Source organism: Anastrepha obliqua, chromosome 1 (assembly GCF_027943255.1).
Source record: "Anastrepha obliqua isolate idAnaObli1 chromosome 1, idAnaObli1_1.0, whole genome shotgun sequence".
In the NCBI taxonomy this organism is placed as follows: Eukaryota; Metazoa; Arthropoda; class Insecta; order Diptera; family Tephritidae; genus Anastrepha; species Anastrepha obliqua.
Window position 1 is genome coordinate 29,630,489 of NC_072892.1, and position 26,090 is coordinate 29,656,578.

The following is a 26,090-nucleotide window of genomic DNA, read 5'->3' on the forward strand; positions in this document are numbered from 1 at the left end:
CATGATTTGATTCCATTTTTACTTTAGCTTCCATTGTGCTTAGAACGGCGAAAATTGCACGCTGCACGCTACACAATTCCAAAATTTTGTGCTGGCAACATAACAACGGGTGAGTGGTTATGGGTTTGCTGCCTTTCGCTCGGCAGTGGGCACAACCCTTCAGTTGCAATACTCGCATATATCGTTGGAGAGAATATTTGCCAAGAGCGAGCAAAGGCATTAGTTTCTGGTGTGGTGCTTACAGCCTTTTCTAATTATCCAGAACTACTTTATCGACAAAAGGGGAAATGGGAGTTGCGCTAGTCGTCAATAGATGTCACTAGAGAGTGGTAGAAAACGATTATGTTATATATTTTCCCACATAATTAATTCACATTTAATCAGAACATTTCAAAGAGAGAAGGGGCAATTCAAGTACTAAAACTAAAACTATTTACCATATACAGATAGAAGTTTAGTACTAAACTAATGCGCTAAGCGAATTGGAGATCTCTATTATCGACGATTTAATTTCGTTGTAACTAAATTACAGTAGACTCGCGGTTGAGGGAACCCCGGATTGAGGGAACTACTCGGTTGAGGGGACCGCAAAAATTATTTCATTGAGTACTCTGTAGAGGGAACCTTCAATCTAATAAGTACCGAGTAGAAGGAATCTCAAAATTTTTATGCAATTTCAGTTATTTTACAGTTATGTTAGAATGCGTATATGATTGGTATATACATATACATACCTATATGTATATTGTGTACATTGTCCAGTGTAAAGCTATTTAGTTCGGTTCAGTGCGTTGAAGCAATTGTGCGAAATAAGATAGTGATAAAAAGATACATTTACTTTTGCTAGTTAACTATGAAAGCGAAAAGGTTTTTACCCCTCAAAACAAAATCTGAAATTAAACAAAAGCTCGATAAAGGCTTTGCATTAAAATCATTGGCTTATCAATATGGTGTTACCAAATCGACCATGTTTTATGGCAAAAGAAAAATTTTAAAAGCATCGACAGCGTGCAGCATTAAACGGAAGTCTCTGAAAAAGGGTGAGTTTGCTAATATGGAAACTAAGCTATATAAATGGTTCATCACTGAAAGAAGTCGATATATTCCAATATCTGGAAACCTTATTAAAGAAAAAGCTATAGAACTGCATGCAAAATTTTATGGAAATGGAAGTGGCTTTAACGCAAGTTCGGGCTGGCTAAATGGATTTAAGGCTAGATTTGGAATTAGATTGTTGAAAATTTGCGGTGAAAAACTGTCTTCTGATCAAGAAGAAGTGCCAGCATTCAAGGCAAAATTTGGCGACTAAAAAATGATTTACAGTTGGATGAAAACCAGGTTTACAATGCTGACGAAACTGGATTACTTTGGAAATTACTGCCAGACAAAACATACGTTAGCTCAAATGAAAAAAATGCGTGCGGAAGAAAAAATGAAAAGGCGCAATTTAGTGTGCACTAATGCAACTGGCAAATACAAATTAAAGCCATTAGTAATAGGTCAAGCCAAAAATCCATTATCATTCAGAAATTTTCAGCGTCCGTTGAACTACAAGTGCTCAAAAAGAGCATGGATGACTGCGGACATTTTCGAAGAATGGTTCCACAATTCCTTTGTACCAGAGATAAATTAAATTATTAAATCATAACATAGGTAAATAATAAATTGAACTAAATAATTTTTTTTTGTTTTTTAGGTTACCACATTCCTAATACACGAGGGCCTACCAGTCAAAGCTGTTTTGATCTTAGATAATGCACCGTGCCATCCAAAACAAGAGTTATTAAAAACAGAATGTGGTTCAATTTTCGTTTTATATATGCCACCAAATGTAACACCCCTTCTCCAGCCGATGGACCAGAATGTAATAAGGTTAACCAAGTTGCACTATACAACAAATTTATTAAAATCAGCTATTGGTAAAGACGAAATAGCTGACTTTAAAAACAAAATTACTTTGAAAGATGCCATTTGCCTTTTGACCCAAGCATGGCAAAAAGTCGATGCCGACGTTATTAAAAAATGCTGGCGTCTATTACTTGACTATAAACATCCGATAGACAATGATGAGTACCTTACATACAACCGTATTAATAAAATATTTATAATTCGCCTACTTCTGTACATGTATAATTTCAATCTCAATTGAAGAGAAAGTCTGGGTTGAAGGGAATAGCCCTTGTACGAATTAGTTCCCGCAACCACGAGTCTACTGTATCTCCTTTTTGAGCTTAACTCCCAATCCGTAATTAAAAAAAGAGTTTACCTATACAAATTAGTCTCCCGATATTATAAAACAATCTCCAATTATTAAGACACTCTTTTCAGAAAAACCCTGTGTTTTCTTCTTCATCGGTAATTATTATTACAAACGGAAGGAGAAAAGTCTGAGTATCATAAAAGCTATTGTAAATAAAGTTGACGCCGGCAAAAAAAGGTTTGTGGACATAATTCTAATAATATTTTTGTTAGATATTATCAATTAAGCATTCATATAACATATTGACCTGTTATTGTTTATCATAAAATGTAATACATCGCACGCTCGATAAAGTGAACTAATTCAAACCAAGGTAGTTCACGTTAACAAAAGTGTTCACGTTTTGGAATGTCCAAAAAGACTAAGTAAATATATTCTTTCACATTTAAATTCATATTTTATTCTTGTTTTCGTTACATATTAATTGAAATTTAAGTCATACGATGGTTTTATTTAAAAAAATCAGTCATATTTTTTTGTATCTTCTGTTTTTCTAAAACTTGAAGCACAGCTTTCTTCCTTAACCGTATTAGCATACTCATATCATTTTGATCGACGTCTTCATGACCAGCCCATATTAACGCCTTGTTGTAAATTTCAACTGCTTCAGTCGGCCTAATTTTCTGCAGTTGCTCTTGTCGATGATCGTCATCTGCATTGCCCTCCTCAATATCTTCGTTCCATTCATGAATGGCTGGTAACGTGAATTCAATCTGAAATTTTTAATAAACAAAGTTTTTTCAATAACCCACATAAATACATATCTTTGAGCATATCTGTGAACACGAACGAACCTCAGGACTTAAACTACTAAGGAGATCGACGGTGTTGCTCATCAAGGTGCGCAGTTCAGCTTCTCATTTTTCTTTTAAAACCGCCAACGGAACATTATCTTCGGGATCATCATTGTTTACCGCAAAATTTTAAATACTGTTCCAGCACTTAGCTAATGTTGCTTCACCAACACGAAACCAAGCCGCATCTAAACGATTTATATAGGGTCGGCCATGTAAAATTTGCATTTTGAATCGGCTATAAAAAAAATTAATCAATATTTTTTCAAACTTTTTTTTTATTTTGAAGATTGAACATTATCATTTATGAATGAAAAATAATATCGTTCAAATGACTGCCACGACTGGCTTTACAGTAGGCCATTCGATCAACGCAATTTTTAAGCACATTTTCGATTGTTTGGGCTCCAATTTCATGAATGGCAACTTCGATTTCGTGTTTTAAAGCATCAATCGTCTCTGGATGTTTCGCATAGCATTTGTCCTTAACGGCTCCCCACAAAAAATAGTCCCACGGGCTTAAATCACAGCTCCGATTCGGTTTTCAAAAACGGTAGCCAAAAGTTCGAGTGTAACTTTGGCAGTGTGACAATTTGCATCGTCCTGTTGAAACCAAATGTCGTCCATGTTATCCTCTTCAATTTTTGGAAACAACTCGTTGAGCATGTAACGGTAACGCTCGCCATTTACTGTAACCGCGGCTCCTCGCTCATTTTCGAAAAAAATGGTCCGATGATGCCGCCAGACCAAAAACCGCACCAAACAGTGACTCGTTGTGGATGCATTTGCTTCTCTACAGTAACGCGTGGATTTTCTGAGCCCCAAACCCGACAATTTTGCTTATTGACGTAGCCACCGATGTGAAAATGAGCTTCATCAGAAAAGATGATTTTTCGTTTCTCACAGTTTGAGTAGAAGACTCACCACTTTGGAAATAGGTTTTCAATATTTCCCAATTTCGTTCAAGCGTATAGCGTCCCATTTCGTAAATGTCAAACCTTTAAGTAAATTATGAACACATTTGACATGTCATTTCGCTTTAATGTTACAAATTGTTGATTTAGCAACATTATATTTCGTTGCTAAAATCGTGACAGATGAGCCTTTTTTTTAAAAGCCGAGAATTTTAGCCTTTTGTTTTAATGTCAAGCACACGAGTTTTTTAGAACTCATTTTCACCAGAGAACATAAGACGAAACACTCTTTGCAAAACCAAAACCGCGACTGAAATATTTTACTCCTTACTTGCAATTACGAATAAAATGCCTATTTCATGATTAGGGGATTCCCCAATTTCAGAATTACTTGCGATCAATGTAAACTACATTCAAATAATTGTAACGTTTATTGTTCATATTATAGAGCTTTTTGGGTTTGTTCACGTTTTAGAGTACTCAATGCACAAAAATGTCTGTTCACGTTTTGGGGTGTTCACTCTTTAGGGCGTGCGCTATATAGTATCTCAAGCATATGAGTTGTTTTCTTTGAAAATGGTGTAAGTCCATTTTATATTATATGGAGATATTTAAGGGTTTGCATATGAGTGATTTGAAAAATATTGGAATATGTTAAAGCACTGATTTTATGTTTTTTTAAATATTTAATTGATTAAAATTTATAATGAACATAATCATATTTTAAGTGTGATTAACAAAAATGTATACTTTTAATGTCTTCAGAAGGACTTACACAACTTTCAAAGTCAGCAAAAAGTAAAAAAGTGAGCTGTTTTCTTTAAAAGTGGTGTAAGTCCATTTTGACAAAAAATTAGTTAATGATAAAAACAATGAAAATTTTAACAGATATTTTTGGAAAAAATTTATAAATAAAAAGTTGATAGTAAATTGTATTAATTTTTATCATTTACTAACTATTTTTTCGTCAGAATGGACTTATACCACTTTCAAAGAAAACGGCTTATCTAATGTGAAATTTTCATGCGGAAAATCTCAATATTATAGCTTCTACATGGAAATTCAAAAATCAGGCTCGACAGACTATAACTACAACTTTATTTTACAAGACTTTTTTTTACTTTTTACAGGTCCATCAACATTTCAAGGAGAAATGATGCAGACCGTGAAGCAACATTTTTTATTGTACTTTGGGTCTGTGATTTTGTATATATGTACTAATTTTTGTAAAGAAAAATTGAAATACATTTTTTTATAAAGTTTAAGTTTAAGTACTAATAAACAATGTATACATTTTTTTATATTTTTTTCTATTGTTATCCCTTCCAGAAACAGTTCTTCTTTTAGCGCATTTTTGGCGCTACTGGACGTATGTAACCCCTTAATTGTTTGGACTCATTTTTTCATATTTTTTTTTATTCCTTGATATCTCTTGTCAAATTAATATTAAATAGTTTGTACATGAAATTATTTATATAGTTATATGAAGAAATACCGCTCTTAATCAGAGCATAGGGCGGACACAAACTCAGACCAACGTGAGCGATCTTGTGCAATTTTTCGAATTTCATGCCAGGAACATCTTGATTGGTATTCCGCGTGTGTTGATCCGCGTGTGTTGATCGCATCCAAGTTGTTCGTGGTCGTCCTCTTCTTGTGGAGCCTTGTGGATTCCATTCTAGGGCCATCTTTGCGATGTCATTGTCTTCTTTGCGCAAGGTGTGCCCAATCCAACGCCATTTCCTTTCTTTGATATCAGCTGCGATGGGATTGCACTTTTTGAAGTTGACTCGCAATCCAACTTGGCTTGCATATCGTATTAAGGCAGTAGTTTAGCGTGTGCTTCAGACAATTTGTGTGTCAAAAATAATATATCGTCGGCATAATGCAGATCGCAGAGCTTCTGATATGGGCGCCAATGAATGCCCGATGGAGTATCGATATTTGTTTTTCTTATGTCATCAAGTACAGTGATAAACAGCAGCGGCGACAACACACAACCTTGACGCACACCATTGTCAATACTGAACAACTCGGTCTTCTTGCCTTTGAAGAGTACACTGCACACAGCTCCCTCATAAACTTCTTGAATGATGGTACGATTTTTTCCGGTACTCCATTAGTCCTCAAGAAAGACTAAATTGCGCGCCTGTTCAAGGTGTCAAAAGCGCGTTCAAAATCCACAAAGAGTAGGTACAGTGGCGACCGCCATTCTGCTGTCTGCTCTATAATTATACGCAGCGTGTTAATATTATATAATCTACACACGATCTTTTGGGGCGAAAACCATTCTGTTCGGTGCGCAATATGTTATTGAGAACTGGGGCGATTCTCTCAAGAGTGACAAATGCCAAGATCTTTCTTACGGCATTTAAAAGAGTTATGCCACGCCAATTTGCACTGCGACTTAAATCGCCCTTCTTCGGAATTGATATTATTATGCCCTCTTTCCAGTCGATCGGGATATTGCTTGTTGACCAGATTTGAAGTAGGAGGGGACGGAGTAGTGGGGTTATTTCATCAGCACCGAATTTTAATAACTCGGGTGGTATACCATCCGAGCCAGCAGCTTTGCTGTTTTTAAGCTTGTGGATTGCGGTTTTAATTTCCGCGCTAGATGGGGCCTCAGTCGAGATATCCCTGTTGGGATTCCGTCGTCTACTGCTGGGGACAGCGTCTGCTTCTTCAACGCTTTCGTGAGTTTCATAAAGTCTTCTCCGGTATGCTGTTCCTCCACGGTGGTTAGCGTGTTCTCCTCTATATCTTTTAATGGTGGTATGTGGGGTTTCAAATTTGCTAGTTTGTTGATGACAACGTTGTCTTTTACCTCCGCATCTGCAATCTTGATCTCTTCCGTCTTTTTTGAACAATTGTGCTTTTACGTAACCACGGCTTATTTTGTTGCTTTACAAAGGCCAATGACGACTTAGCCGCTGAAGTACATGCTGTTGCTACATCATTCCATGTACATATATTCAGTTTCAATGTTCTCGAAATTGGTTCTCAAATACCTTCAGTATTCTTTAAGACTTACTGGATTTTGAGTTTTGCAAGATTCAATTTGCGGCGCCCAATACAATGGTTGTTGAGAGCTGCTGGACGAAGACGCACTTAAGCAACTACAAGGTTGTAGTCGCTATAAACGTCAGCTCCTCTTAGTGATCTTACATCCAAAAGTGTGTTGTGAAACCTCCGGCTGATAAGGACGTGGTCTATTTGATTTCGCTTCGACCGTCTGGAGATTGCCATGTATACTTGTGTATATCTTTGTGTGGAAATCTAGAGCCAGCAATAAACATGTTGTGAGTTGTACAGAACTCCACCAAACGCTCGCCATTTCCGTTTCTTACACTACCAAGACCATGACAGCCCATAATTATTTGGAGCCCTTCATTATTATTTCCGATTTTTGCATTGAAGTCGCCAAGTACTATGCGTATATCTCCTGTTGGTATTTTCGTCATGACGCTTTCTAGTTGGCAGTAGAACGCGTCTTTAGAGGCATCGTCTGATGGATCAGTTAGGGCATAACATTGCACCATTGTTATGTTTCGAAACCGGGAATGAAAACGTGCTGTTATGATACGGTCTGATACCGGGTTATAGCTTTTTAGACAGTTTCTGCATTTTTTGCATAAGATTATCCCCACACCATTTGCTCTGTTGTTTAGTTTCTGCAAGGCCAAGAATATCGATTTGATATCTATCTAGTTTCTTCGTCACTTGTAACAGCTTCGAGAGATCTGAGAGCGTCCGCCCATTCCAGGTTCCAATCGTTGTCCGTTTTCGAAAGCTAAAGGTCACCTCTTTGGGGGGCCGTTTATATCCGAGGCTTCTTTCCGTTTCTTGGGTAATTGGGTTTTACGGTCTAGTTAACAGCCATACGCAACCCTCCTCCTTTCTCAACACGGGCTTGGGACCGGCTACAGCAGAGTTTTTTTTTCACATAGTCTCCTTCGAAACTTCGCCCAAAGCTGTTCTGGTTTATTGATTCCTTCCGAATAATAGGATTTTGCCAAGTCAGAATGGTCATTCGTTTGAATAAAATCGTTTTCTCACCAGCGACTTTTTCAAATGGGGGAACAAATAATAGTTCGAGGTATCCGAGGGAGCAGTCTGGAGAAAAATGGAGATGTGACACGAGTTGGAACCCTTTTTCCATTAATTTTGCGACCACAACTGCTGAGGCGTTAGCTGGTGCGTTGTTGTGAGGGATAAAGACCATTTTTTGAAAATGACTCAACTTCCTCGATTCAAAGGAATGCCAAAGAAAAAGAAAGAAACCGATCTGGCTGAAACTTGGTGTGTGTTCTTCCAAGAGAAGCTACTAACTACACATAGCCCTGATACGCACCAGTAATGTCATCTCTCTGACTTTGCACGGAATTTTCAAACGAGCTTCATAAATAATATTGTATTGTAATATTTTCCTTCTTATACATCTTTAACTTGAAAACCAATAAATTTCGTCAGTTAATATGCAAAGAATCCCATACCCACTATTCGTGTCCGAAGCATTTAGAAAAGTGCGGTAACACACAAAACTGTGAGGAAAGTATTTTATGTTGCATGCGGGGGATGTTGTTTGCAAAGATTTGTTTTGTTTTGTAGAGATTTGAAATCATTGAAATCATCCCTTGGGCTTTTGTGATGCACTCAATTATTGAGCCTGTTGATTTCTTGTTTGTACTTTACGTGCCTCAGCTGACTTTATGACCCACTTTGAATCGAAATACATTTTGTTATGATTACGCATTAAAAATTGTACATTAAATTTTATTTGGTTTTTCGTCTTTCGGTGGAAAAGTGTGAACTATAGTAAGAATGTCGGCACTCGTGAGCTCCTAGACATAATTTCATATTTGCAACGCTCACAAACTTGAACAACTTTTTTACTCACATGTCCCAATCGTAAAATGTCCAAGTCTACGAAAATTAAAGGAAGACACTTTCGCCGCAAATTGCTTGTTTGTAGCTGAACTTTGTTGGGCTGCGATAAACTCTCGCATGTCCATTCTTTGACCTTTGTTGTGTGGCAGTTTTGTGTGTGTGTGTATGTATGTGTAATGTAATAAATCTTATTTAACGATCGATTATAATTCTTCTCTGTTGTTTGCTGCACGCAACAATTGTGAATGCAATTCTTGTGATGCCTAGAAATGAATTATAACATCTCGTTAAAAATTATTACAATAAAAAAGATTGCTTTGTACTGCAAAGTAAAACAAAAGCAACATTTTTATGGTATTAGTGAGTGAGAAAAATGTTACAAATGTGTTTATTAATCTTTTATTGTCCTTGCAGAGGATGTGAATTGTCTTACATTAAACGCAATAATCACGCCAGAGCAGTTCAGACAATAGAGAAAATTTCGATTTTGCAGAGAAAGTTCAAGTTTTTTCCGAAAAAATTCAAAATTGTATATAAAATAGAAAAGTGAAAATATGGATATGTTTTAATCATACATACGTGCAACTGCTTTCTTTTTTTTGTTAATTTAAAATACTTTACAGGTTTGTTTGTATGTATTTGTGCTTATAGCATTTAAAAACTAATCCGCTACGGTATTTTTCGGAACGGGATTTCTGGATTTTAATTCGTCTTTTATGTTTAGGATTGCTGCTACATAAAAATCTGAAACCGAATATAAAAGAAATAGGACACATGGATAAATATTTACTTCCGTTAGACTTAGAAATGCCTCAAACGATATCAACCTGCTTAGCGTGTAGGCGCCAGGAATAACAAAATCTCGAGAAAAACGAATTGAATTTTATGCAAACCCAGATGGATTTGATAAAAAATAATGAGCGAATTATAATACAGGGTCCGGCACTCGAAGTTTAACCAACTTCAGACCACTCGCCGCTGATGTACGGGCATCAGCTGACTGTTAGTTGGCTAAATGGCAGTCCAGAGTATTGTTTACAAGCGCGCGGAAGCATTTTGCCGAGAGTAAACGTGAAAAAAGGAAGTCAGTAATGGATTTCAAGCGTAATAGTGCGATTGCATTATTTTTGGTTGGAAAATCCAAACCAGCGTTTGTTCGTGAGCTCTAGCACCTTGAAGTAAGTAAAGTTTTTGTTTATCGCACCATTACTCGTTACAATCGCAATGGTAGCACCGCGAAACGTCATGGAGGTGGTCATCAAAAGACTGTAAAGTCACGTGATGTGGTTCAAAAAGTGAAGAAGCGACTTGAGCGAAGTCCCCAACGAAGTGCCAATCAACTGACGAAAGAACTGAAAATATCTGACCGGCGCATATTGAAAAATGATCTCAAAGTCAAGCCTTACAAGATCCAAAAGGCGCATGATCTCACACCAAAGCAGCAAAGCGGCAACAAGTCCGACTTGAGAGAGCGAAGGAGTTGCTTCGCTTGGCCGAAAGCGGTCAATTTCCGAAGATTGCGTTTTCTGACGAGAAAATTTTTCAAATTGAGCCATTCGTAAACTCCCAAAATGATAGAGTTTATTTGACCGATCATTCATAGGAGAATTTGAGTCATCGATTGGCGGCAGATGGGGCGCTGTAACCCCAGATGGGCACGCAATCGTTTTCATCGAGCTTGGCGTCAAAGTGAATGCGAAATATTATCTTGAAAGTAATCTGGAGGTTGCTTTGAAGCCGTGGACAAACAAACATTTCGGTGGCAGACTATGGACGTTTCAACAGCACTCGGCACCGTCTCACAAAGCTCGAATGAGCCAAGAATGGCTAAAAAACAGCGTTGTGAACTTCAAAACTTCCACAAAACGGGCCTCAAATTCACCAGAGGCGAATCCGATGGATTATTCTCGTTGGACCATTTTGGAGAGCAAGGTCCGAACTAAAAGATTCATCAGTCTCGAGGCGCTGAGAAAATCCATTGTCTGCGAGTGGACCAAAATACCTGCAAGTCACATTTGGGCAGCTCGCGGCTCGTTTCTGGACCGTTTCAAGACCATAGTTAAGGCAAAAGGTGGATATAGCAAAAGTAAATCGATTCTTAGTTTTGTATTATTTTCACACATTTTTTACTTTGAATTGAATAAATGTAATTTTCGAAACTAAATTTATGGCCTTTTTAATTAGTTACACTTCGAGTGCCAGACCCTGTATATAATTTAATTATTAAATCGACGGCTGCCGCCGTAACCGAATGGGCGAAGCCACTCGATTTCATTAGCTTGTACGCTACCACGAGCAGCAAAACTTGCGGTGTTGTACTTACCCAGTAAGTACTTTAACAACCCAACGATCATTTGCCCCCACCAGCCGATTCGGTTGATCGCTTTTCAGACGCTCCGCGCGGGAAGGCTCATTACTTTTCAATCAAACCCTGTATTTGTAGGGCATCGGGCTCGGAGTGTAAAAAGGTCCATTATCCAAAAAAGGTTCTATGCTAACTTGAATTACGCGGTATGTCAGGATGTATTCCATATCGTATTGGTCCTGGACATACCAAGCAAGTTCTTGTTCATGAGCATAAACTTTTGAAAACGAATTGCTTTTTCTACAAATTTTACTTTTTCTCCACTTTTACTTAACAATTTTAGAATTAACAACTCAGTGCCTTGCTAAGGGAGCCGATTGGTCAAGAGGGAACGAGAAAGCAAACCTTTTATTTTTGAATCATTGAATATGATTATATTTTTTGAGCAATTAATTAAAATTAAATTAAAAATTGCAAAAATTAAAAGTTGTTAGTCGAAAAAGGTTCATAAGGAGCATTAAAAAATATGTTCATAGAAAGTATTGGGTTGGTGAATAAGTTCATAGCGTTTTTATATTTTCTTTTGTTTAACAACGATTTGTTTGCTGTTTGAATACTTACCATTCGATAGAACTCTTTCTGCTCTACAAAACTATGTGAATTGCATTTTTGAGTTATTTAATTTTTTACTATTGTAGTTTTAAGGTTTAGAAATGGAATACTCAGGAGGCGAAAATCATTTTCGACACCTGCTCTTCTTTTCTTTTCTAGTACATAGTGTACGATAGGCGCGTCTACAGCACGGAAATGATTTGCAAAAATTAAAAACAGCAGAAGGTCTTCTGAATTCGATGAAGAACGTCTCGAATCACTTTTGAAGGAGACAGTCGCCAAACCAGTCGTGAATTGGTGGCAAAAATGAACTGCAATAATAAATTCATTCCATGGGATTTACCGAAAAATTGGGAGGCTGGGAGCCGGGGTGCCTCACGAACTCAACGAAAAAAAACAAAGAAAGTTGCCTACAAATTTCTTCTCAGCATCTCGCCCGCCCTCGAGCAACACGAGGTCATAAACAATACCTTTCGTACCGAATTGACACGCCAAATGAAAAATGGCGCCTATACATCAATTTGAAGCAAAGAAAGGAATGGGTGGCTCCAGGAGATACGCCTAAGCCGAGAGTCAAGCGGAACCTTCATCCAAAGAAGATCACGATATGTGGTTGGTGGGGCTGGGAGGTCATTGTGCACTAAGAAATGCTCGTAAATAATGCCACGGTCAACAGGGAGCTATACATTGTCCAGCTACACCGCGTGAATGAGGCTATTCGACTGAAAAGACCTGATGTGCATAGTCGAAAGAAGTATGGCTTCACGTCAACGCCAGTCCCCATGTTGCACAAGTTGTCAAAGCCGCACTCCAAGCTCGAGTAGGAATGGGAGGGCCTTCAGCATCCGCCGTATTCTTGCACCAACCGATTACTTTCTCTTCCGCTTCCTATCAAACCATATGAAGGGCGTTACCAGCGTTAACAAAGAGGTCCTTAAAACTGCCTCAACAACTTCTTTGACACTAGATCAGGCGGTCGAGAGGTGGGAAGAGATTGTAAACAGCAACGGGTAATAGAAAGGGTTTGCCAATAAGAGATGTTATTTTGATATTTAAAGAAAAATGATATTTTTTAATGTAAATGATCGGATGTTTATTTTATTACAAAAAGGAAGGTGTGCCGTTAATAGTGGAAACTAACATCAGGCAAATGACTACCACGACCACGCTTACAGAACAAAATATCCTTTTCATGAAATTTTCCATAACCGCATTGCAAAGTGGCTGCCCTATGTCCTCGATAGCCTCACGAATTCCATCTTTGAGGTATTGAATCCACCTTGGGCTGTTAGCGTAGACCTTCTCTTTCACGTGGCGTCATAGAAAAAAGTCACAAGGTGTTAAATCACAAGATCTCGGTGGCCAATTGTGATCACCTCTTCGAGAGATAACACGGTCCGGAAACTTTTCCCGTTTATCCCAAAGATCAGTGGTTTCGTGGCTTGTGTGGCACGTAGCGCCATCTTGTTGAAAATAAACATTGCCCAGATCAATGCCATCCAATTCCGGCCATAAAAAATCGTTAATCATTTCTTGACCATTTATAATTGACTAATTTTTTTATATAATTATTATTTTTTGTGTAATAAAAAAGTATTCGGTTAAAACGCTAGGAAGATATTCCCCAACCCAATACATAGCCATACGAGTATACACAGCTATTCGTGGGTATCTGTGGTTACAAACAACAACCGCCTAAGACGATAACAATGTTTTCGAGAAATAGCGAGCAGCCAATTCGTGAAATTAGTACTGGGTTGCTCATATTCGACGGGTCCATGTGTTTTTGTTTTTTAATCAAAGAAAAACACAATTTTTTTGATGTTGACGATAATAATCATTTTATTTGGTTCAAGTAGATTTGTTGACATCACTTTTTGAATATAATATCTCTCAAATGGCCGCTTTGAGCCGGTACGGCGTATTGTGCCCGTTTTGCAGCATTTTCCATAGTTTTAGCTAACATTTCGGCTGGAATAGCGGATATTTCCTCTCGGATGTTGTTCTTGAGCTCTTCTATGATCTTTAGCTTATTAATATTTACCTTGGATTTTAAATATCCCCACAAGAAGAAGTCAGGTGGCGTTAAATAGGGCGAACGCGGTGGTCAGTCAAAATCGCCATTTTTCTACTTCAAACGACGAGGAAACAATTTCTTCAAAAAATCTATTGTGGTGCGAGCTGTGTGTGGTGGACCGCCGTCTTGTTGAAACCAGAACTGCCTCTTATGCTTTCGACGAATAATTGGCATCACAAAAGTGGTTATCATATCACGATAACGCTCCTGATTAACGATAACAGCTTGACCATCTTCATTTCGGAGAAAAACGGCCCAACAATCGTTTTCGCACTAACGCCGCACCAAACAGTGACTTTTTCGTCGTAAAGAGCTACCTCTTGAATTTCGTGGGGATTTTCAGTGGCGTAAATACGGCATTTTTGCTTGTTTACCGTCCCATTCAGTAAGAAGCGAGCCTCATCGGACATGATGATTTTGTTCTTCTTCTTCTTCTTTTGACTTCTTTTGTTGAATGTAAATTTCAACAATTTGGGGGCGCTCGCGTGGCGTGTACTGTTCCATGGTAAAAATCTGCTTGGACTGACACCTCCAACGCGGTATGTCATTAAGCGATCTGTGTCAACCCTGTATGCCAGGTGGGTCCGTCGAATATGGGCAACCCTGTATGTTTTTATTAATAAATAAAAAAAAGCATAGGTAGGATGGTAGGGATTCCCAATAAAAATGAATTTGCGTGAGCAGAAAACGGCAGCATGTCCTGCATGTAACTAAATTTTTCTCAACTTTGACTTAGGCAGCTATAGCCTGTCATCGAAGATTTATACTTATGGATACGTCCATTCATTTCCATCACCATTAGTATGATACTTAGTATAGCAACATAGCACTTGTAATAGCAACTTCCAACTACGCTAAGTATTCATATTAACTACAGCTGCTTTTGAGTCTCTATGTACTCGTATGTATGTATGTATGTATGTGTGCACGTACATCCACATGTAAATATTTACTTACATGCCACGATTACTCGCGCACATACGATGTATTGCCAATAAAATAGACCAGCAAATTCAAAAATTGTGGATGTGCTAAAATCACAGCAACGACGATAAATCGCCAAAAAGGAAAACACAGCGAAACGAACGCCGATATCCATTCTATTCTCCCCTCCGCTTTTTTAATTGAAAGAATAGTACTGGCATGCTGGAAATGGATCAGCAATTGATGGCTCGATGCAGCGCCGGTGCTGGCGCTTTTATACTCGGACGATACCTACAGCAGTTGCAACCGCGGAGATTCGTTGCGTTTAATGCGCACACACATACATACTTTTGTACATATGTGCGTATGTATGTGAAAATATGTGTGTATAAAATGCACTTATGCAAGCGAAACATAGATAAAGGGGGCGCCCCGTATACCCATCCAAGGTCTACCGCGCATTCGGGAATCTAGGCGCAGTGGATTTTTAATCAAAAACGCTCAAACTCTGGGTCAAAAAAGGTATGATTCATAGTCGTGGTCAAAGCGAAATAGTGCAGCGGCCGCTGTGGAGGCACTGGCACTAGCAACAACGGGGCTGAGTAGAGTTGAGAGCAACAGAGCAGAAGAGCCAAATTGCATTCGTCTTTTTCGCCCTTTCGTAGGCGTCTTTTTTGCACATACATACATATTAAAGTATATATATAAGTTCATATATGTTTTTTCGGCCGATTTTCTTTTTGCGTTTTATATTTAAATTTTTTTATTGTCGTTGTTGGTCCTTCGCGACTGTGAGTGATGCCAATCCACAGACAGGTTGCAGTTCAGTGCAGTTCCTTCTTTGTTCATTGCGTTCTTGTGTGCGCTCTAAACCTATATGTATGCACGTCCAAGCGTGTTAGTATGCATGTATGTATGTGTTTGCTTGCCCTCACGCTTCTTGCAGAGTGAAAATGCATTTCGGCGGGTTGGCATGGTCAACACTTGGCTGCAAACGCATAAATCCCCTTGTTTGTACAAATTGCCTATGCATGCACATGAGCGTGTATGTATGGGTGTATGGGCATGGAAATTTCTCGTCCACACCTACTTACCTTGTGCCGCGTATGCATGCAAGTGCAAAAATGTGTGCTTATATCCTTCTCTGTTTTTGCATTGCACTTTAAGTGCATTCAATCCCCCCATTCCGCGGACACCTTTCATATGCATTAGAATTGGCTACCAAATTGAAAATAGACTATTAAAAGAGGCAATACAGAAAAAAACACGGAACAAAGAGACAAAAAAATGTTTGCTTTTTTATTTTTTGTACGCAGTGTTTGTTATTCACAATTCCGAAATACATTTTTTTCTTTTTCTTTTTTTTTACTTTCATTATGGCATTTGCGATGCATTGCGTAAAACTCAAAAGAGGAAATCAACTCTCAAGTGTCCATTTGGAGTTCTTTTCTATCTGTTTTGTTTTTAATTAAAATAAATTGCGATATTAGCCATTGGCTGCGAATTGTCAAGTGCATTCAAAGAATCACATTTGAATGCACGAACATATGTATGTACGTATGTATGTATGTATGTAGATTTATCTGTGCAGTTAGAGTGCAGGTATGCAATATGAATTATTTAAATTTGCTTGAAACACTTACGTTTTCAAAAAGCCACCTGCTTTGTTTTTCTATTTGAATTTTGTTTCTTTTTTTCAAAAACTAATGCTGTTACATACATATGCATGTACATTAGGGCGGGCCAATTTGTTGTTAAAAAACATCGGAGACTCTGTTACGGTGACTAAAGTATTCAGTGGACATTCGGTACAAAAAAGTCCGCGGAAGTATGGCGCTAAATTATTAATAATTCTGGACTCCAAACTTAGCTGGAAGTTAAACGTCGAAGAACGGTAAAGGAAAGCTGAAATTGTTTATATGCCTGCAAATGTGTGCTTGGAAGAAGATGGGGTCTTCAACCTAAGCATACATAATGGCTGTATAAGGCGGTTATACGACCTATTTTATCGTATGGTTCGGTAGTTTGGTGGAAAGCTCTAGGGAGAGAGTACAATTCCAAATTACTCGGCAGAATACAAAGATCAGCCTGTGTAATAACGGTCGGTGCAATCAGATCATGTCCTAGAGAGGCTCTCAATGCACTGACACACGTTATTCCAATAGACCTACATATAAAGAAGACGGCAACCATGAGTGCATTTAGGTTAAATGAAGCGGGTCGCTGGAAAGACAAAACTTATGGTCACGCTAGTCTATTATTGCGACAAGCTCAGTTAACCTCCGTGAGGACTGACTACATCGTCCCGATGATAACTTTCAATAGGGATTTTGCCACTCTCTTTCCGTCTAAGGAAGAATGGAATAAGGGATTCTCTCTAAACAACTTCGTTACTACAGTCTATACAGATGGCAGTAAAATGGATTGTGGTGTTGGAGCTGGTATATATTCTCATAGACTTGGAATAGAAAAATCTGTGCGTCTCCCTAATACCAGCAGTGCCTTCCAGGCGGAAGTACTGGCAATTGGGGAAGTTTGTAGGCTACTAATCAGAGATTTCTCTTTTAAGGGGGCAGCCTGGTTTATGAGGTCTAAAAATTGTATCTCTTTGCGATTTTTTTTTAAGGAAAAAATTAATTTAGCACTGCAAAGTTTTTTCTATCTTTTAATGAACATTTAAAAAGTATAAAAAATTTTTGTACTGGTTAAAATAAGTTGAAAAAAATGTTTAACATAGAAATTAGTAGATTTCTAATTATCATGATTTTTTATTCTAGATGAACTAAGAAAACTGAGAGAAATTCCAAAATTTCAACTTTTTGGAGGTTTTAAAGAAAAAAATGCCTTTCTACAAAAAAAAATTCACTTCAACTTGGTATAAAAATCTGGAAAAAAATTTTTTTTATCTATTTTGTTAGCTTAAATAGAAGAGAATTTAATACTGAAGGGAACAAGCTATGATTCATTTCAAAAGGTTTATTAGTTTTTTTTTTTTCATTCATGTACGCCAATTCAAAGAAATCATAAAAATGAAAAGTCGAGAAAAGAAGATAAAGTTTTTACTATAGCTGTCCGGTCACAGCGTAACTACCTAACGCTCGCCTACCTTTGGCTTTGTATTTACAGAAATATTGAGAATTAGGCTCTGTAACTTTGTGTGGATATTCTGAAATATATTAGGAATCGCTTAAAACGAAAAAAAAAATTGATTTTTTTGACCTTATAAACCAGGCTCCCCCCTTAAGGGGGGGGGGGGGGGGGGGGTCACAAAATCGAAATTTATTTCTTCACTCATCTTATAGTAAATCATTTCAAGAATGTTGTGTCAAAATTTGAAGTGGATCGGAGCAGAACTCTCAAAGTTATAGCCTTTGTAGGCACTCTACCTCGAATGCGGAGCATCGATAATTTCTCAGAGTCATTTTTTCAAACGCGTTTTTCCCGAAACGACTTCTTAAAAGTCGGTGCCAATCACAACTCCGAAACTATTCAACCGATTCTTTTCAAATTTGGCACACGTTTTCTAAATCAAAAATACCTCCCCCCTACACTGTTTTTTTTTTATTTTTTGTTTTTTAAGGTTGTTTTTCACTTACAAATATGGCGAAATTTTTCGCCAAAAATGCTCGTTTTACGTTTTTTTGCCACCAAAACTACAAAAATGAAAAAAAAAAAATTTTTATTAATGTAGGGGGGAGCATTACGTCATACTTTAACTGAAAAATTCGACTTTTTTAGTTTCAGATGATTCTACGACGAATGCCGATTGGCACCGCAGAGCACCTCTCGAAAAACATATCTCCAAAAAAACTCTGTCATGGGCTTATTTGTCAATATTTTATTATTAATATTTTTTAAAAACTTATTGAAAAGATGTACAATAACATGTAACTGATTTTATTAAAGTATCTTAAGCCATATTTCTGTAAAAAATTCACAAAAAAAGTGTTTTTTTTTAGCGCTAAACCCTACCACCCCCTTAAGGGCAATATCGCTATTCTTTCGGATAGCCAATCTGCAATCCAGGCGCTGGACGCGGCTATAAAAACCTCTAAAGTGGTGGAGCAAAGTAGGAATATCCTTACCACCTTGAGTGAAAACCATAAGGTAACCTTAATTTGGGTCCTGGGACACCGGAACGTAGAAGGCAACGAAAAGGCCGATGAACTGGCAAGAGGGGGATGTGCCATGAGTAGTGTTCTTGCAGTACCAGTATTCACACCATTAGGTGCAGTCAAGAATGCAATTTCTCGAATTCTTCGAATCGCAGATTGTAGATGGAGAGAGCAGACGAAATGCAAAATCAGCAGAACGTTATGGCCCACCTACAACCTCAAGCAATCGTCGGCATTAATAAGTATGAAACGTCGGGAAGCCTGGAGACTAACGGCATAACTGGCCTTTGGTCTGTGGGGGAACAAGCAGCCGAAATGGGTATCGTTCACAACACATACTGTCACAGTTGTAAACAACCGGAGAAAAAGGAAACAATCTTCCACTTCCTCTGTGAATGCCCTGCCCTATGGAAGGACATAATGTTAACCCTAGGCAAACCGCTGTCCGAGAGTCTCGAACAACTATCTGGCTTAGATGTCAACAACTTAATCAGGTTCTTAAGCCGCACAGACTGGATGTAGTCATGTCGTAAATAACTGGTAAACAAGTTGGTAACGAGGATGTGGGAACAAAATGGCGCTAAAAGAACTTTTTTTGTTTTTTCTTATTTTTTTTTTAAGAAAAGGTATGAATATATGTGTTCATTATGAAAGTGGTCTAAGTCCTATATTTCTTGTTTCGAGTTATTTAATGAATTGCGTTTAAAGGAGTTAAAAAATATTTTTATTTTATGCGACATTTTAATTTATAATTTTCTTAGTCTTGATTAATGAAAATTTATTAACAATATGAAATTTTGTATGAATTTCATACGAAAATATTGTTTTTAAGGCTCTAATTGACTTGGACCATTTTAAAAATTAATTGAATGTCCTGTAAATGACTTAGTGTAATAAAAAACGATGAGTTTTGTTTGAAACAATAACTTTAACGAAGTAATTCAAGATCATTTATTAATTGTTTTTAAACAGTAATCCATCCATGGAGGGATGTATGGTAGTAAACATATAATATCAGGTCAGTCCATAAGTTCGTGCGTATTTTACCCATAATTTCACATTTGTACGATTTTTGCATACAAAAAATTATTCGCGGAATATAACGGAACTATTTATATTTTCTTTGATACATTGTGCATTCAACAAGGGATTTTAATCGCGGATGGAAGCACGTGTTGTTAAAAAATAAACTGGAATCTTCGAACGCGTTTAAGAGGCATATTTTGTATTTTTTTTATAAAAATGCAACAACTGCTGCTGGAGAAATAAACACTGTTGACGGAGTGCAAGGACTGTACAAAAGTGGTTTTCAAAATTCCGAAGTGGTAACTGCGACGTGGAGGAAGCGCCGAGCGCTGGTCGTTCTGAAGTCGTTAACTCTGACGCCTTGCTCGAAATCGTGGAAGCTGAGCCAAAGAACAGTCGATATGATAGCCCAGAGGTTAAATAAATCGCATGGAACAATTCACTGGTTCAGTTGGGAAAGGTTTCAAAGCTGGGAAAATGGGTTCCGCATAGACTTTCCGTCGCCAACCTTCAGCAGAGAGTGAATGTGTGTTCTCAGCTGCTGCAACGGCTTGAAAATGAAAGTTTTTTGAACCGCATCGTTACTGGTAATAAAAAATGGATTCTTTACAATAATCCTTTTCGCAAACGCCAATGGTTAGATAAAGATGAAACACCAGAACCGACCCTAGAGATGGCCTTCACCATAAAACGAGCTCGGATGGGAGCTAATGCCGCATCCACCATATTTTCCGGATATTGCACCTTGTGATTATCACCTTTTCCGTGGACTTCAATCTCATAGGAGTACCAAAAACTATTCCTCAAAAGAAGCTATAAAAAGGGATATCGAAGCGTATTTTGACTCCAAGGAAAACAAATTTTTTGAGCAGGGAATTAAAAATTTACCTAAATATATTATTGATTAATTAACACTTTAAACATATTTTTTATTAATTTTAAAACCACCTTTGAAAAACTCACGAACTTATGGACTGTCCTGATATCTTTATGTTTTTCTTCCGTTACTGGTTTAGGGGTGGTGTATAATGGAAGTAATTTAATATTTCTGGTATTCCTCTTTTCGGTGAATGATCCAAAACGTGCAATTTAGAATCATCTAAAGAAGTGTTGTATAATATTTTAAAAGGTTCGTTTGTTAAGAAAGCATACATTGAGTTTGCAGCCAAGAGAGAGATTCTCCCGCACTATTTTTTATTCTTTCTGTTAACGATTCTTCTAGTGACTTCGTCGAAATAAAATCTGACTGCGTCATTGGTTTTACCGAAAATGGATTTTTTAACCATTCTTGGTTCACACGAGCTTTATGAGACGGTGCCGACGTTGGAACGTCCATGGTCTACGACTGAAATGTTTGCGTGCCCACGGCCCTAAGGCAGCTTCTAAAACATTTTCCCGATAATGAGTCGCATTGCTTCGAGTGGCCATACGTAGGCTCAAATTCTCGTATGAGCGTTCGGTCAAGTAAACACGATTGTTTTGAGTATTTATGAACTGCTCAATTGGGAAATTTTTTTCATCAGAAAACACAATGTTAGAAAATTTGCCACGTTCGTGCAAACGCAACAACTCCTTTACTCTTTCGCACCGAACTTTTTTTTGCTGGGGTGAAAGATCGTGTGCTTTTTGGAACTTGTAAGCCTTGACCTTGAGCTCATTTTTCAATATGCGTCGAATGCTGTCTTGCGATATTTTCAATTCTTTGGCCATTTTTCTTCCACTTCGAGGTGGATTTCGTTCAAGTCGAGCCTTCACTTTCCGAACCATTTCTGGCGTTGTTGCGGTTTTTTTGGTCCACCTCCATAGCGTTTTGCAATGCTACCAGTATCATTGTAACGTTTTATAGTGCGATACACAAACATTTTATTCACTTTGAGGTGACTGAGCTCACGAACAGTGGCTGGTTGTGATTTTCCAGCCAAATATATATAATGCAATCACACTATTACGTTTGAATTCCATCACAGAAAAAAAATTCAACAAAACTGAGACGCAAATGCTTTTGATGGCTTAGAAACAATATATTGAACTGTCATTAGAACAATTTTGACGTTGATGTCATGAGCTATTTTACAGATACAAGCAGTGTGGAGTTGGTAACACTTCATATCGTTCACCCTGTAATATCTTCCATATGCGCTGAAATGCATGATGCCACTCTCTGTGCACCTCTTGATGCTGTAGTTTCATGCCATACATACATCTTGACATTATCATAATGGAAATTATGGAAGCCCAAGTTATAAACGTACATATTTCGATTATAATAGGCTAACGGAACAGACAGTTTAGGGTTCGGAAGTGCTTTTTGTAAATCAAACGAGGATCCATAGTATTCGCTGAAAATTTCTGGCTTTTTTCTGGTCATCTGCAAGACAATTCCTAGCTCTTTCTGCATTTTGTAAATGTACATCCTGACTCTCTCTAAGATTTAAATTCCCTTCCTCATTATTGCATGCTTGGACTTTTCCATTCAGCAAATATAAATTATAGGTATGTAATTTCTTCCAATTTTTGACTTAGACCACTTTCATAATTAACACTAAATGAATTCCGTGTAACGTTGAAATAACATCCACTATCTATAGGTTCAATTTTGAATATATCGTGAAAATTACAGTAAATACATTTAGTTTAAGTTAATGTGGATGCGAAATAAGTGATAAACTCATTTTTTAGAAATGTTGACTTAGACCACTTTAATAATTATGTGCACGTATGTGATTTTCGGGTACGCGAAATTAAATGTTTGATGCTTATTTTGCACAAAACCCCCTAGTAGAGTGCACAGCATCAGTTACAACCTACAGTTTTTCACATTAACCCAACTTTGGTGCCAACTTGCCAATTGGACCACAGACGCTTGTTTAAATTTTTTTGTAGTAGTATGAAGAAGTAGTGGTAATTCTTTATTTATTTATAAATACTGTATCTTACATTTCAATAATTTTTACAATAATTCGTTTAAATATGTATATAAATACACAAAGAAAGAAATAATAAATTTGTGGCAATAACAATGTTGTCTGTCACAGCTCAAAAATTAAACTCTGCAAAAAGAAATTCTCTATAGCGTAAGGCCATCTGTTGTGTGTATATCTATTACTTCTGCTTCATTTAGCTTCGCTGCGTTTAGGTATCTTGTTCTGATCTCCTTTATTACCAGACATCTTCCTAAGAAGTGCTGCATATCTTCTTCCTCGTTTAAATTGCAGAGGCTGCATATTTTCTGGGTATTTCCATACGTGGTTGCATTTAGCTTCAGTAAACCACATCTTGCTCTGAAAATTGTTGTAATGTCAGCTAGTCACATACCTTCTTTTATATGTAATTCCCCTTTTGAGTAGTCGAAATGTTTATAAATTCGCGTCGCGCTTGACTGTGCTTTTTGCCCTGTCATGTTGAGATCTTTCATTTTCATTTTGTTAAGAAGTTGCACACAGCAATCTTGCCAGTCTGTAGCGGTGATGTTTTCTTCAAACTTCAGAGTTCGGCATTCTCATGTTGTTCAGATGCTTGAGCCAAAACACATTTTTCCTTAAGATGCCTTGTGTTAGTTTGTGTGGGAGTCTGTTGCTATTCAAGAATGATAGAAAGAAGATTGCGCCCATCAGAGCGTACGTGACGTCACGTTTGCTGAGTTGTGCAGTATTGCCAACCATTTGCTCTTCGCAATAAATTTAGTGCTTTTTTATACCCAAAATGCAAAAATGTTTAAGTTTCGTGTTTGTTTCTTTTTTTTAAATTTAAAGCTACCGAAATTTTAAGTTAAAAAACAAACTATATTATTAAACAAAAAAAGGTTAAAAAGGTCACTCTCAGAAGATTTTAGTGCTAATGAAAATTTTTTTACTCTTATAAAATTTGATAATTTGAAAGTGCAAATTTAATTTTTGGCTCCATTTAAGGTTATGCAAAAATATTAAATGCCCCTCTCTCAACTCTTCTTAAGATTGAAAACCTTTTTACACATTTTAAAAAACATTTGAATTTATTGAATGCGAATTAAAACCATAGAGGTGTAATCGTTTCTTCCGGTCATCAATCCTTAGTGAGACATAGGACATTAAGAGTTATATTCATTGTAAAAATAAACAACAAAATACCAGAAAATACTAAAGAAACCATACTGACATTTTTACAAAATGAGTACCTTATCTAGTTACATAACTTCAAATATAGCAAAAAAGTCGTTCCCTTAACAAAAGAGTCTCGCTTAAAAAAAACTCATAAATTAAATTATACATAAGCATAACACATTTATTTAAGAAAACGCACATTTCAAAGACAATTTGTCACGCATACAAAGTTCGTTAAGTGATTCAATAAAAATTTGTTGGGTTATTTTCTTTGAATGGGCATTTTAGTGCGTTTTTATATCCAAAGCTAGGCAACACTGTAGTAGCGAGAGAGAGATTTGACTGCCGAAAGCAGAAGAACACCAACAACACCTGCAATCGCGGACAATGCCACCAGATGTTAAAAAAAAAGTAAAGCTAAATAAAACTGAGTGAATTATTTAAATAATTATTAAAAAATGTATATTTTACAAAATTATAAACATGACATTTTAACTAGAACAGCTAGAAAAATGTCATGAAGAAAGAACTAAAACTCCGAGGCAAAAAATAATAAAAATAACAAAAAAAAAATGCTAAATCAAGTTACGAAAATGGTAATCTGGCCATACTGGAGCTAAAATCACGTAACTAGTTGTCAAATTCGCTGAGCGCAAAGTAACGGGACCACGATAGGCGCCACCTCATTATTCTTTCCATCATAGTTGCTATTATATCATATTTATAAATGGTTTTCCAGATATACTTCATGTGTATTTCTAACGAATACATGTGGCTATCTTCTAAATTAGTTTCTAATGTTATTGCATAACTCAGAGTGAGCTCGGGTAGTTTGAGGATTCTTTTAATAATGTAACGTTGAAGTTTATTTCCTTCATCGAATAAGGCATATCCCCAAACTTGCGCTGCGTAGGTTTGTATCGCTCTGCATACCGCTTGGAACAGCTTTCATTTTGATTTTAATGAAATGAATGGCTTGGGTAAAAAATCGTTGCATGCGCAATTAATACTGGCTTTTACTAAAGTAAAGGGTAGTTAAATTTCAAGGGCCGATGTTGAATGTGAATCACACCTAAACGTCAAGCTTTTTCTGCATTTCATTTGACATTTTTCAATTTTAGACTAACTCAATTTGAACTATGGAAAGATACATAATCGACCAACGCGGTAAAGTTATTCAGGCTTATTATGAAAACGGGCGTTCAAATCAAAATGATTCGTGATTTTTCATCTTCATTGGTGAGGCACATTTTCACCTCAGTGGATTCGTCAATAAGCAGAATTGCCGCATTTGGGCGAATCATAATCCAAGAGTGATTGCCGAAAAACCAATGCAGCCACAAAGAGTGACTGTTTGGTGCGGGTTATGGGCCGGCGGCATCATTGGGCCGTATTTTTTCCTAAATGAGGCCGGTCAGGCAGTTACCGTGAATAGTGTTCGCTATCGTGAGATGATAACGAACTTTTTATGGCCCGAATTGGAAGATATGGATGCGGACGATATGTGGTTTCAATAGGGCAGTGCCATTTGTCACACAGCTAACGAAACAATGGCTCTTTTGCGCGAAAAATTTGATGGCCGAAAAATCTCACGTCGCTGTGAAATCATTTCCGAACTACCTAAAAACTTAAAACCTAATTTTTTTTAAGAAGGAACCCAGAATATTCATCGGAAAAATTAAAAAAAAATGATACATACGCTTTTGGGGTTGCTGAGCTCGAATTCGTTAACAGTTTGCCCTTGCTGGGACAAATTAAAGGTCCATTCAAGGTCAAACAAAGAAAATTCACCGAAGATTAAAAAAAACTGATATATTTATTTTTTCAGAGTTGGTGAGTCCGAATTCGTTATCAGAAATAAATTATTAAAATCGGCCAACAATTGGATTCTGCAACCGTTTTTGAGCAAAATGTGTCAAAAAATCCCCACTGTGCGGCACCACTATTGCAATGTTTCACTTGAAATCGTAACGACACCGATAAAGAACCGTTATTTACATAGTTGTTAGATTTATTCAGATAGAATCTACACATGAAATCCTTTAACCCCTCGTAGATACTTGGTAGTGAAATTTTTTTTTTGATTTATAGAAA